Here is a 14,570-nt window from a genome sequence, read left to right on the forward strand (position 1 = left end):
CCCCGGGGCCGCCGCCCGGCACCCACCCGCGGGGGAGCGGCCCCGCGGCGCTTGCCACCGAGCAGCGAGAGCGGGAGCCCACGGCAGCGCCGCTGCCAATCAGTAATTGGCATCTAAAGTTTCATTTACGTTTATGAAACCGCCGCTGAGCGCCAAGTCGGTACGGCGCTGCCTTCCCGTTATCCCGCGGGCAGGATTTAAAGCGGAGCACACGGAGGTGTGCGTTTATCTCGCGAGCGGCGATGTGAAATAGCTGGTATTTACACAAATCCTGGGAGGCACGCCGTACCAGACAAGGGAGCGCCTTGGCCGATCCGAGTTTAAGCATGAAGTCATGCTAGAACAGTAAGAAACCAGTATTTTCAGTTTTGTCGGTTTTGTCTTACGTGTTTCACTTGCTGAGACTAGAAAGTGTATCTAAGATAAACTAATCGACAGTTTAGAGTAAAGTATACAAAGCAAGCATCATTACTGCGTGGTAAATATTTTTCTTTTGGCCTGACCTCAGTGTTTATTTGTTATTCGAAGAGCGTACTTGCATTTAAGCTCAGGTTATATCATTGTTTCATTTCCTTAACACTCAAAAGAGCGGTTTCGTAAAAATGCTGAGGGCTTCTCTTGTTCTCCTCGCATTTCTGAAAATGCTGCCGAACAACAAATGTTTACGAACCTACAATATGTATCATATTGTGGGTGAAGTGGAAATAGAGATTGACATTTCTGTCTCTTCTCTGTGATTCTTCTTGTATGTTTGACATTAGCATTAGCTGGGCTACGTCTGAAACAGCTCTTCTAGCTTTCTTTAGAAAATTCTGATATTTATGTTACCAGATAATCCTCAATCAAATTTAGTGAAAACGGAAGAGGAGCATGTTGACTAATTTTTTATGTGTCTATGTTCAGATAACTCATATGCAGTTATAAATTGTTCTGTGTATATGCTTGTACTGCTAATAAATTTAGTTGGAGGTTACTCTTGCTGTATTTCTATTTGTTAATGGCATCACAACACTTTGCAATAGAAATTTATTCTGCTGTGTGGATAACACCAATGGGATAGAGAAATTCTAAACAAGGAATTTAATGAGCAGATAACCGCTGGGTTCCCAGTTAATTGCAGTTCCCAGTTAAAACGTTTCAAACAAGGCAACTAGAAATACAGCTATAGATAGTATCCTGTTGCATATTTTTAGCCTCTGATGCAAGCTTTGAGAGCTACTCTTTAAACTTTAAGCAACTTTTACCTTGCAGTCCTAGAATTAATCAGTGTTAAACACTGGCATTTGGTATGGGAAAGGTACCTGTCTGTTTCCTTGATGACCTGGTGGTATTGCATGACATTCAATGCAATCTCCCACTGTTAAAATTTAAAGTAGTTTTCCCTCTATTAAATATGAAAGTTAATTCAGAAAGAAGAAAGAAATTCCTGGAATTTCTGTCAAACGTTCTGGGACGCAACTACTCATTTTTTTCTGTGTTATCTTTTTCTTTCTTGAAAGTAGGGACTTTATGAACTCAGGGTAAAACAGGTCTCCCTTTTTATAAGGAGAGTTTATTCAGCATACTTCTATATTGCAGCTGCTGATCATATTTCATAGAGCTGTTAAAGCACTTAAAACCTAAAATTAGGTACTGTCTGGTAGTAAATATTTCAAATCACTCCTTGAAGAAATAAATAGAGAAGTGAGCTTATAAAAAAAAAAAAAAAAAAAAAAAAAAAACCAACAAAAAAACCCGTTCTGAAATATATCATTGAACAAAAGTAATCTTGCTTTGCTTATACTCAAAATAATGCCTTTACAACCTAAATCACTGATTTCAACAGAGTGTGCTTTTTCTTTAGGTTTTCTTCATCTCCAGCATTTTATTGTGATTTTATACTGACTTTATTTGATATCATAACCTAGTACTTTGTTCATGCTATGTTTACTGCAGCAACACTTGTATTAACAGGTATCGAATTAACTTCTAACATACCTGTACTTCCAGGGAGTATTCTTCTGATACGAAGAACTGAAACTTAAGTTCCCTTGCTTCCTGTATGTTCCCTTGCTTCCTGTATGTGTATGTTTCTGGATGGCTTTTAATTGCAGAAGGTGTACAGTTGCTTCTTCCACATTTAAAATGAATTAATTTGCAGATTAGTGGTTTTAATTTGTGGGGGTTTGTTTTATGGTAGTTTTCTATTTGTCTTATAGTTGAACATGGGAATAGGTTTATTTGCTCGTTATCGTTCATTTTTAGTATTGTCAGGGTTTGCAAGAAGGATGCAAACACAGGGGCATCAGACTAACAGACTTATGTCAAGTTGATCAAGTATTTTTGAAGTTTTTGAAAGTTCAGCAGCAATAAACCAAATCTGATAGCAGAAACACTCAGAGGTCTTTGGTCTCTACTTTGCACTTGAGAATCCAGTGTTATTTCTACTACCTAACATATCTATAATCTTCTTGCCATTTTGCGTTAGAAAAGCAGTATTTATGTTGTGCAAGTGGAAAAAGATTTTTGGTATTTGGTCATCGATTGAGAGGTTTATAAGTAAACTTTTAATATATGGTATTAACTTATGTGCTATTTTTCTATTTTGGATTTAAATATTGTGTAAATGTGTGTCAAACTTAACCTTTTCTGTCATTGAAAAGTGCTAATTGATCTTGCCGGCCCTGACATAATAGTATAGTTTGATATTTGAAACCTTTCAGCTTTGGCATGGCCCTTTAATCACCCCTGAGATTTCAGGGCATGGTTCTACTGAAGGCATAAACTGCTACTCTTTTTAAAATTAATTTAAAAAGATTATTAGAAATAAATTATCTTTTTTGGTCTTTTAATGTCAACTGTTCTTCTACCTATTGAAGCCCCAGGCTTTACAATATACATAAAAAACTTTCTGCTTTACTTATATATATTAGGTGATATTTTAGAGATTGCTGTATAGAAATCAGATTTTTATGAAATATTTTTTTGGCCACTCCTTACTTCTGTGTTGCAATATTATTCAATCTGTCATTAAATCAGAAGTGCTTAAAGGAACTTGGATGCACTTTGCAGTGCGAAAGCTCAGATATGAAGAGTGTTTATCTGTCAAGTAAAGAATAGAATTTATTTGAAAAGGTAATAAAACATACAGTTTTAGTCCATATTGTAGGCTGTAATGCTGCCAGAAGGATTCCTTTTGGGATGCCTGTAATACTGGACCTTGGTGAAAACTATTTTTAAGCAGATTCTTCTTTTTGTCTCTAAGCCTGAGAAATGTGTTGAATAGCTGGCCTACCTTTTGCTTTAATGTTAAACAGTGAAATTACTTTGATGATTGATTATCCTATATCAAAATGCATCACTGGGCAGTCTCACTCACAGGGCTGTATATAGGCTAGTTGTCAGACTTTAGAGCAAAATGTCACATACTAGTGGCTGTCTGAGGAATACTAAAGTTTAAGCATTTTATTTTCAATTTCTTTAAAGTTTCTTCATGGTAAGGGAAGATTATAATGAGGAGTGATTATCTTCAGAACTTTCGGAGGTCCAGATACCAGTGAGACTAGTATATATTTGATCGTAAGCTATTAGGCTCAGGTACTAGACACTACTAAACTTTGATTTAGACTACAATTATCATGGATTTGAAAGAAGGATTTTGGAGGTCTTCTGTGCTTAAATTCCTTTGGAGGTCTGTGTCCTTTTCCTAGAATTGAAAAAATAAATAAAATTATGGTGATTTTTCATTAAGCAGCTGTCCATAGAAGTAGAATGTGGCAAATAATGTTGCAGGACTGCGCAGAGCTGTTTTAATTGGATGTAATTTAAGTGCTGTCTCTGAAGAACTCAGTCTGTCTGGGCTGACTGAATACTGTGTCTTTACACTCGTGTTGCCTCCTATTGTGTCTAGACTATACAATTTGACTAATTTGGAGCAGCAAATTGCAAAAAGACCTCCCAAGGCAACCTGCAAAATATTCACATACAGAAGACTAATTTTCATATAGGTGAGGACTTCTTACTTATGTATTTAAGTTAATATGCACTAGATTTTTTTACAACATTAGAATTTATTACTATTGTGACAGTAATATTGCAACGCAGAAGTATGGAGTGATCAAAAAATTATTTCATAAAAGTCTGATTTCTATACGGCAATCTCTAAAATGTCACCTAATATATATAAGTAAAGCAGAAAGTTTTTAATGTATATTGTAAAGCCTGGGGCTTCGATAGGTAGAACAGTTGACTTTAAAAGACCAAAAAGATATTTTATTTCTAATAACCCTTTTTAAACTATTGTGGTAAGTTTACATTGTCAGGAGTGTAAAGAATTACTGGCTGCCTTTTTTTTTTTTTTTAATTGGGTAGATGCAGCAAGTAACTATTCTGCTCTTGACACATATATAATTAAACCACAGAAACCTCCATTAAAATACTATAAAGTGTCTGATTTAGACCACAAATTAAAAGAAATACAGAGCTGACTTTGCAGCTTTTCAAATAATTCTCCTCTATGACTATGTGTATATAACTATTGAAATCAATGCTGGTGCATGAGGTAATTGGAAACTTAACTTGATGTTTTGTGCCAGATCCTTAGCTGTTGCAAAGTGGAGTAGGAATGTCGAAATTACTGAAGTGGTCTCACATTATGCCAGATGAGTATCTAGTCCTCTATTCTTAGTGCAGTCTGTTTTTTTGGGGGAGGTGTATTGTAGTATACTTTGTATGTGTGAGATCACAGGCACAAAGTAGTGAGTGATCCTGCAATACTTAATAAAAATAGAGGAGTGTTAAGTATAAATGTCCAAATCATATATTCATGTTTTCTTCCATTTTAAGACATTTTCATACTCCTATGTTAAAATACATATTTTTATTTTTTACAGCATTTTATAAATGACAACAGAGATGTCTTTTATGGTAATGCTATTCCTGAAAATGATGCAGTTAGAAATATTGTTAACTGACTGTATTCTTTTAATTCCTTTCAGGCAACTTTGTTGCTCCTAGAAGTGAATAGTCAGGTTGTGTTTACTCAGGGATGTTTTGTGAATGCCAAGCCTATTCAATGAAAGGTGTGAAGTCTGTTTACCATGTTAAATCCCACCTGGATATTCCTTTTTATTTACTGTAGTATATTCCCAGAGAATCACAGAAAATTAAGTTCACTTACTCCCAAGTGAGAGCAGCTAAATCAACTTCTGTACACTCTGGTTTATGCTTTGTGACATCACGCTATATGTGAGGTCTTTCTTGCGGCTCTCCCGAGTGTCCCAGTGTAGACATGGTTTCACAAAACCAGGCACAGCTCAGGCAGATTATGCACATTTCCTCTGCCAAGTTCTAGCAATGCAACTCAAACTTGGCCTAATATTCCTGTTCTGGTCTTCTTAATGTGGAGAACTAAGGACCGGGAAGCTAATAGGGCCAAATGGTGTAGAGGTTTTACAAATGGAATAATTATATTCTGGGAAAGGGTCTCCCAAATAAAATTTCCAGGTTGCCCCAAGGGAAGATTTGGAACTGTGGTAGGTTTCTCAAGTGGAAAGATTAAAGTACTTTTCCACTCAGCCACCTATTTTTATGTTTATTCTAATCTGGTGTGATAGAAGGAGATGGTGTAATGTTCGTATTAATTTGGTTCAGTTGATTGCTCCTTCTGTTCAAAGCACCGTTTGAGTGCTGAGCTCACTGTGCAGCAGTATGGCTGGGAGTCACCTGCAATAAGAGGTATTTCGGCTAAAATGGCCAGCTCATGTGTTTCCTAGTCATTTCTGGTAGCTATTTAACTATGATTCAGCTTGTTTTCCAACTTTCTGACTAGACTGTAGTCTAATTTCTCATGGGGCTAGCTGAGTAGTCAGATTTTTGGCTTAAGACAAATCAAATTAAAGGAGGTACTTGCTGATAGTTGTGAAACTACCCAGATATTTGGGGTCTTCTTTAGCTCTGCATTGAAGGAAGTCCAAGATCAGGACTGCATCTCAAGAGATGCTGTCAGATCAGGATTAAGCCTGCAGCAGTTCAACTGTAAGGTCTTTAGGAAAAGGGCTATCATTTTGCTTTGTTTTTACATAGTTTGCTAGGGATACTGGTTCGCATAAGCAGTAATACTAGTAATCTGTGTGTGACTCCTTGCTGTGTGTGACCAACCGAATCTGGAGTTCCTACATCCGTCTGTTTTCCGTGGCAGAGGATGGAGGAGAGCAAAGCTATGGTTTCACATTTGGTGGCCATGCTTCTTAAGCAGCCCTTTACCCCTCCTCTGCCGGCCACTCGTTTAAGCTGGATCTATTCCTTGCTGTGGTTCACAAACAGCTGTGCTGGCACGAGGCAAAGGTCGGAATGAGTGGCAGCACCCACACTGCCGAGCCTGGCACCAGCGCTGCAGAAATAGCTGCGGAACCACAGTCTCCGTTACCTAATCTGCCACCTCTATTAACTGAAGTGCAGGGTCAAGTCTGTGGGATAGGTGGAATTTTTCAGAATGAAAACATTGTCTGAAAAAATGATCCCTTGATCTTCGACCAAAAGGTTTTGTTGATGTGGGTTTTTTTAACTAAAACTAAAGGTGCCGCAAATAATTTGCAGATATATGTGCAGGATAAAACAACAGGGAAAGTTACTGTACCTCTGGAGGGGACAGCTATGATGGTTTCAGAGGAAGCCAGGAGTCCAGATACGATACCAGACGATAGATCTTTCCCAGGTCCATGCATGCAGTGCTGTCCAGAATCTGGGCTCACGGAGGACAGCCAGGGCATAACTGCATGAGAAGAATGTCATTGCCGAGGGCTGCAGCACTCATGATGGGCTGCATTCTTCTACCACTATTCCTGGGGAAAGAAGCGGAATAATTTCTCAAAAGTGACCATTGCTTAGCTGTCACTGTGGACAAGTGCTTAATTTATGGCAACTATTTTTTATTAGTCTCCACTGTCACAAAGTATTAACTTATGTGCTATCATGTTCCAAATGCCTTTTCTATGTTGTTCCCATATAACACTGAAATACGCATACCATACCACATCATGGGTTTATGAAAATCAAGCATGCCAAACTAGTGATACTGTTTTTGATGTGAGTACAGGTTTGATTTCAAGAGATAAAAGTAGTGATGTAATAAAGTTCTGTAAGGGTTTTGAGTTGACGTGACTTTTTGATTAATAAACTTAAAGGATATGAAATCAGCTTGACACAAATGAAATGGATTAAAGAGCAAACTAAAACATAGATTTCCAAAGTACTCGTTAATGAGTCTTTAAAGAGGACACTATTACAAAGAGTTTTTCAATGTAGTCTTCAAATCAAAAACTATTTATTATTTTACCTGTGACACAAAGATTAGTAAATTCTACAAGAAGTAATACCTTTGATTAGGTCAGTTGCTGACCTAATAAAAGAGATCTTCTTACAAACTTTCTTGTACTTCTGTCGTCAGACTGTAATGCCTACAGTACTGCTACTGCATAAAGGCTAGGCATAAAGACTGAGGGAAGGGTAAATAATGAAGAGAGCAAATTGCTAAGAGTAGTCTGGCTTGTTCAGCAAACTGAGAGCAAGCAAACAGTATGTGCTTCACTACAAGCCAGTGGTTTATTTAAAAAAAAACAACCAACTGGAGGCCATAGTAAATGATCAGGATGGTATCATAGCCAAAAAAAGGAGTAGCATTTTAAACAAAGTACTAGGCAGAGTAAGAGAGGTTACATTAGCTGTGTAGATAGTATGGGTGCAGCTACTACTGAAAAGCTGGGCCCTCTTTTTGTTTTCAAAAGGAAGCTAGAAAAATTGGAGAAGTTTCATATATAAGACCAGAGGAGTAATTAAACAACTGGAAAACATGTCTTCCAGGGGATAAGCAGGTTTTAGTTTACCAAAGGAGAAAGTAGCATAGTTTGATCACAGCTAATAAATATCTAAATGGGGGAAGGGAAATCTGGTAAAGGGTCCATTGTCAAAGCAGCTATTATCATTTAAATCTGGGAATACCCGTTTTTCACAATTACATTGTGTTGCACTCTTAGTGTTGGCTCTTAGTAAGAGAGACTCGACTGTGGGATGGCAAGCTGCTCTGTGGACTTCACGGCATTCCAGATAAATGTGGGGACTGCTGGTGGGCCAGGAACCAAAATGAGTGCAGACAGCTTTTGTGAGGATCAGCAGCATAAAAATGAAGGCTACACAACAGTTCTAATGTGGGTTTTAGCATTTTCTTTGTGCTGGGCAAAGGTGGCACATAGGAATTTTGCTACTTTTCGTTCGTTGTGTTCTGATGATCTCAGTTTAGGTTGATGGCCTTGTTGCAGGAGTGTTCGGTTTGATGAGTAATAATTGTCTTCCATTCTATCAGACGCCATATGAGCTGTGTGCTGGCTGTTCCTTATTCTGGGACAGTTTTGCATTCTCATGTTTTGTTTCCCGTTGTTAAGTAATTCTTTGAGAATGGAACATTTTTCTCAAATGCAGTATTTAGGGGTTACTGTCAACTTGAATTAAGAAAAAGGTTGCTACCAAACCAGAACCAAAGTACCCGTGTTTATTTGCAGTGGCTTTACTTTTATATTTCTTTCCGGCATTTCAAAATGTTCCATTGAAGAACCGTATGCGAAACACGTGCAGTAACAGGAATGGCAGTTGTCGGCAAAGTGGGCATTGAAGCTGACAGATAGAAAGGAAGGGCAAGCTGTGAGCTTCCTCCTTCATCAGGGTGTTTCTAGGAATTTTAGCAAGTATTTGATCTTCTTCAGTAACTGTCATTGCATATTCATACCGCTGAATACACTCTTCAAAAAACAAATAGGCTATATAGATACTATGCTGTCACAGATTTCATTTTAACATGTGATTGGATTCTCTGGGTTAATTTATTCAGCCTTGTAAAACTGTTTGTTTTTACCTGGAGGATATGCTCATTTTCAGGTTTTCCTAAATTGTAAAATGGTAAGTAGGGCTTCTGTTTTAGAAATAGCCTTTATTGTTAGCTTATATTATTTCTGTGTCCCAAGGTGATTTATTTTTTTTTTTTTTAATGTGTGAAAGGTAAATTTGACGTGTCTGTTGGGGAGATAAAATAATAAATAATTAATATTTTCAAGTTGACAGTGTCTCTTTAAATATTCTGGCTAACCAAGCATAGCCTTTTTCTTTCTGTTTTCAGTGGCTTGTTTATAAAGAACTGAAATGTTTTATTTGGTTTGTTTTCAGCTATTTTCTACAAAAAAGAGAAGGGAAAATGTCTCCAAAATGAACCAAAATATGCCATGTAGTAAAAACTAAAATCCTTCCCCCTAACAAAATCTAGTTGTTCAAAACATTGAAATGGGCAGCTAGTAGGAAAATAAAACTAAAATTTTTATTAAAATTGTAAAAGAGTATGCTTCTAACTGGCATCTTTGGGGTTTTTTTTGGTTTTTTTTTTTTTTTTTTTCCCTTGGGAATCGTCTTTCTTTTAGTTAAGGATTGTGTGGGTTTGATCAATCATGAATTTGAAAACAGTGCATTTAAATTTTTGCTAATCAATTTCCCTTTATTTTTAGGGGAACACAGTGGGATTCTGGATTAGATTTGTTTACAAATCCAGGCCAGAAACAGTGTTACATTTGTTTTATTTATTTCTGGCTGGAATAATCTGTATTTGATTATTCTGGAACGTCTCAGAAGAGGTCTGTGTAGCTGCATGCCTTATCTAAGCGTGAGTGAAGAGGTCTCTCGCAGTTGGGAAGCCCCCAAGCATCAGTGGATTTGCAGCTCTGGTTTCAATCAGCAATTTCATGGCATATTTTGCAATGTTAGGATAAGGGAGGATTTGCTGAGTTTATAATTCTGTACTCTGAAATTCTTAAAGCTAATCCTTCTTATTTGTTGCACAGGTAGGGGATGGGAGTGGTAGGAAGAGTAGGGGAGTCAGTTTTAGTCATATTTGTGTACCTGTAAAATTGGTACCCAGTTTTGCAAGAGCGGTAAATTCTGCATTTTTTGTCATGGATCCCTTATGTTTCTTACTTGTTTTACATACCTAACTGATGCAGAGGTGTCATGGTCTGTGTTGCTCTACTTTTTTGTCTTGATGCCTGCTTTTGACTGGTACCAAATGGTTTTGTGGTGGTGACTTGTTTCTAAGTTAGAAGTACCCGATTCAGAGTGGGAATATAATTTTAATTTTTCTTGAATAAAATGTCTGCAAATACCACACAAGCAATGATACCCATCAGAAAATTCAGTTCAAAGAAGCAAACTGTGCTAAACTGACAGTTATGCAAGTGTTCACCAAAGACCATGCAGAATTTGCAAGACTGTGTGTAACAAATATATAGTGACTGGCATGAAAACCAACTGTTTGACTTGAATTTTGAGAAGTTTTCAGTGTATTACAGTTTGGTGGCATGAATCATGGCCACTTTGATTGCTGTATTTAATGTCTGACATGAATTCACATGCTTAGAAAGGAAGATGGGAATAACAAGTTATGTCCCGGTTACAGATGTGTCATTTTTCAGGGGAGGGAGAAGGTAAAAGGAAACTAAATGAGCACAGAACTGTAAATGCTTGATGGGTGTTGAAGATCCCTTCCCTATTCTTAACATAAGTCATAACCCAGTATGGGTAATTCTGTTGTCTCAAGATGTGGAAATACCTGAGCTGTGTTACCAGGAGCAAACACTTTTTCATCTCCAGCAGGGATCGCAGTGAGACCCTAAACCTCCCATGAATCTGAGTCTCAGGGTTATCAGCGTCCTGATGATAGAATACCAGGATTTTATTTTTAATTCCTATTATGGTTTTTGTGCTAATAATATCTGACATTGCATCTTGGAAGTTACTCATTTCAGAAACGTAATTTCTATACACACTACAATATATACTGTATATTCAGTTTAGACAGGCATGCTCTTACATACATCCATGCTGGATACTGTGCTGGGATAAGACTGCTGGGTGGGTCCTGGAGCGTACCCCGGGGCAGCCCCCTCCACCTGGCTGGTTCGCTGTCTGTCACCCATGTATTTGCTGTGAGAGCTAGCGCTACAGAGAAAGCATCTGGGTCCGTTTGCTTTTCAGCATATCCTGGAAATTCCTCCCGTATTCCTTCCCTGTAACTGAGTAGCTGGGCTGTGTGCTTGGTTGCAGTAGGCAGGAAATTAATCTGTGCTCAGAAACCTGTGGAGTTGTGGGAGTTATGTGAACTCCTAGGCTAATTCTGATAATTCAAAAGAAGTATTAATGTATCTTCCCTATTTAAGCAATCCATCTGCACATGCAGATTGCTATAGGCAGATGCCCAGCGGAACACAAACTCCAGGGAAGATGATTTCCCTCCACCATGGGCCACAGGACATGCTCAGAGCTGAAACAGTCTGGGCACCGGGGATGGTGCAGCGTGCTGCCCTCCCCGCTGCAGGACAAGGGCTCTGGGTAAGGAAGGAGCTTAACATTTTGGAGGTCACTAACAGGTGGAAAAGTGGGTTCTGCATGTGTTACAAAGGGTTCCAGAAAGCTCCAAAACTTCTCTAAGAGTAAAATTCTCATCCTTAACAAGCAAAAAGTTCACTGAAAGCAAACTGATCCAAAGAGAGCCATATCTAACCCTCCATAGATGAGGGCCTGAGGGACAAAAAAAAGGACTAGAAGAGGAGGAAGGGAAGGACGGGCATTCCATATTTTCCTTAATTCTCTAGACTGCAGAGCAAGATTCGTTTCTACAAAGCAATACAAGTTTTTCAGGAGGCTCATTTCACTCACCTTGATATCAGGAGGTGAAGACCAGTTCCCTCAGCTAAGCCTAAATACACATGCAAGATTTCCAGGTCACTTCTACTTCTTGCAAGAATCCTTCTAATTAAAAGGAATGTGAAAAGAAAAATTTTGAGAACTAAAAAAAAAATGTTAAAATTCTGCATACTTTCCACCTGTCAGTTTCCCTCAGGAAAGCAGTATATGTCCCTGACTAGGTCATACTGTCAGGATGACTGGTTTTTTACTGTTTATTATGTTTATGGTATTTAAAATTTGATAGTCATTTGCTCTCCCTTGATGTTAGATATACATAATGTTTCTTACTGTTTTTTCCACTAAAGAAGAATTGTTTTTATTAGGGTTGACACTCCTTTCAAGAAAACACAGCACTTGTATAAGAGAAAACACAAAAGCCAACAAAGCTAAAAATTAGTTGAAATAAAAATATAAAAACATAATTTAGTTTAAAATGTGTTAGAAATGTATCATGCAATATTTCTGAGATTATGTTGAGAGCTGAGTTTTCATTTTGCCTTACAACATAAGAAAGCTGATGTCTTCTTTTTCTACCAAAGCATGGACAGATAGTGATCTTCAGTTTCTAGAAAGCCCTATGATTATAATTTTGCTTATTTTAAAAGTGTGTTTTTTTGTGGTTTTTTTTTTTTTTCCGACTTGCCTGCTAATAGTTTCACTTGAGTTTTGAAGAAATCTATGTTATAAAGCACATCAAACCTCATTCCTCATCTGGGGCGTGGATCTTCCTTTTGCAAATATAATACTATTAGGGACTGAGACAGCAGTATGTTTTTACTGTCCAAAATTCAGTTTTGGACTGTAGATACAGGCTAACTTGAACTTCTAATAAATCAGCATTTGGTTTCCTTTTCTTTTAGCTTATGTTTTATCTTTTTCACATGAGACTACAAGTGGTATGCGTGCTGACAACTGGAAGAATGTTTTCCTAAGTAAGAAAGAATTGAATGTTAGGTGGTGCCTGTTTGTTACTGCCTGTACCCTCTCTCCTGTTCCTTCAAAAAACCGAGTTTCACAGGAAACAGCTAGCATGAAATCATCTAATGTAGTGAGATTGCAGTGCATATGCACTAGTTCCTTGCACTGATTCTAGAGCAATTCATTTTCCCATTACCTGTCTTGCATAACCTTTCACAAGTGCCTCAGTTGTGCTTCAAGCTCCTCAGATGTTCTGCAGCGAAGGTGCAAAACAGACAGAAGCTTGTCTGAGGCTGGGGGTATTCAGACCTCAGCACCTGCCTTCTTTTGTTGGCATCACTGCTGCTGCACATCCTGCATATGTTCAGGTGCGGTTATGAAGCACTAAGTACCTACTATCACAGGTTTCTGAAGTAGAGCACTAGAAAATGAGACATTGCTCTAGTTGTGACCACTTCTCACTTAAAATTTTGACCCTCAACCTGTGACCGTGATAGAAATTAGTTGTTCTATGTGGTGATGAGTTAATTGTGTTAACCACAGCAGCGTCCTTTCTGTTTATTCTCTAGGCTTCTTATTGTCACATTTCAAAATGTAAAAACTGATATACTAACTTTGGGATCCTGCAGCCCCTGTACTATATATTGACAGACCATCACCATGATATAACCTCAATAGAAGTAGATGTTTTTCAGATGAAAAAAAATGAAAAGAACGTGACAATGTGCCCCAGGGGATTATAATGTGGAAAAAAATGTTGTGGTAGAAATTGAGGACTACTCCCCTATAATTTCATTTAAGAAGACCAACTCATAGTTGACCAAGGGAGGACTTTATTCCTAAGTTTTTGGGTTGAAGTGAAAGGGAAGAAAATTTTTTTCTGATGGCCAAACTCCTCTTCCAGATGATGGATTCTTCTTGGAGCTCTGTCTCTCCATCTGCCTGACTAGGAGGCCTGAAGCAGCCTCTGAAATACTCTTGGGAAAGTTCAAGTGCTTTAGGGCTGTTTTTTACCTGTGGGTCCCCAAGCTTTACATTCTTTCTTGAGCTTCTGAAAGTTGCAGCACAGGATCTTATTAGACATTCCGTAGAAAATGAAACTGCTTCAGTCAGTTGTTTATTTGTTGCAATCCTAATCTTCTGAAGAAATCTTTGCAAGGGGAGAGACCACGTCCTTGCTTGTCTTACGTTTTCAGTTATTTACAAAGCAGTGTGCAGCAGATCCTCAAATAGTTTTGTTGTTTTTTGGTTTTGGTTTTTGTTTTTTAACTTATGGGTGTATCTCTGGGAGGAAACACATGTTTCTCCTCATGGTCGAGTCCTGGAAGTTGCAGTTTAAATTTGATGAAGTGTTTTATTCCCCCAGATAAAAATAAATAAATAAAAAATTAGATTTAAATGCATTTGTTGATGAGGAAAGTCAGGAATCCTCCTAATTAAGACATTTCTTAGAAAGGTAAAATTTTTATCTGGGAGCATAAAACACTTCATCAGTTTTAAAGCCACATCTGCAAGGACTAGATCAAGAGCAGAAACAGGCATTTTTCTTCATTCTGGCTTGTCTGTGAGTTTAAGACTTTTAACAACAGTTTTAAAAATAGTTAAACCCAGTTAGAAACATTTGCAATATAATAGGGATATGAGTGCCCTCCCTCCCTCTGTTTTTAATCTGGTTCTCTTGATGGGATAAACTACAAGGTTGAATTGGTAACTGGATTATTGCCTCATAAAACAGCACGAGGTTACTATTATCCTTTAATTTTATATCTTTATTAGGGAGTAATGTTGGTCTTATTTAAGTCACTGACTTCTCTAATGGTTTTTCTCCTCTTTTACAAATTTATAAAACTAAACCCTAAAGGATTTGGTCTAAGTGCAGTTGGCATAACTAACGT

General features: G+C 37.7%; 1 protein-coding gene across 15 annotated transcripts in view; it reads left to right on the forward strand.

Moving 5' to 3' along the window:
• Positions 1 to 34: 34 nt before the first annotated feature.
• The window catches only part of EYA4 (EYA transcriptional coactivator and phosphatase 4), a 155,585-nt gene continuing 141,049 nt past the window's right edge, over positions 35 to 14,570 (forward strand). For 4 of the 15 annotated variants that reach the window (XM_026845054.1, XM_026845057.1, XM_026845059.1 and 1 more), the window contains exon 1: positions 39 to 345. The gene's annotated coding sequence lies outside the window, so the exon portion shown is untranslated. Of the gene's footprint in view, positions 346 to 14,570 lie in introns of all 15 variants that reach the window. The other 11 variants (XR_003398009.1, XR_003398010.1, XM_026845068.1 and 8 more) reach the window with 5 other exon arrangements.

The sequence above is a fragment of the Athene cunicularia genome (assembly GCF_003259725.1).
Source record: "Athene cunicularia isolate RWA chromosome 3 unlocalized genomic scaffold, athCun1 chr3_part1, whole genome shotgun sequence".
Lineage (NCBI taxonomy): Eukaryota > Metazoa > Chordata > Aves > Strigiformes > Strigidae > Athene > Athene cunicularia.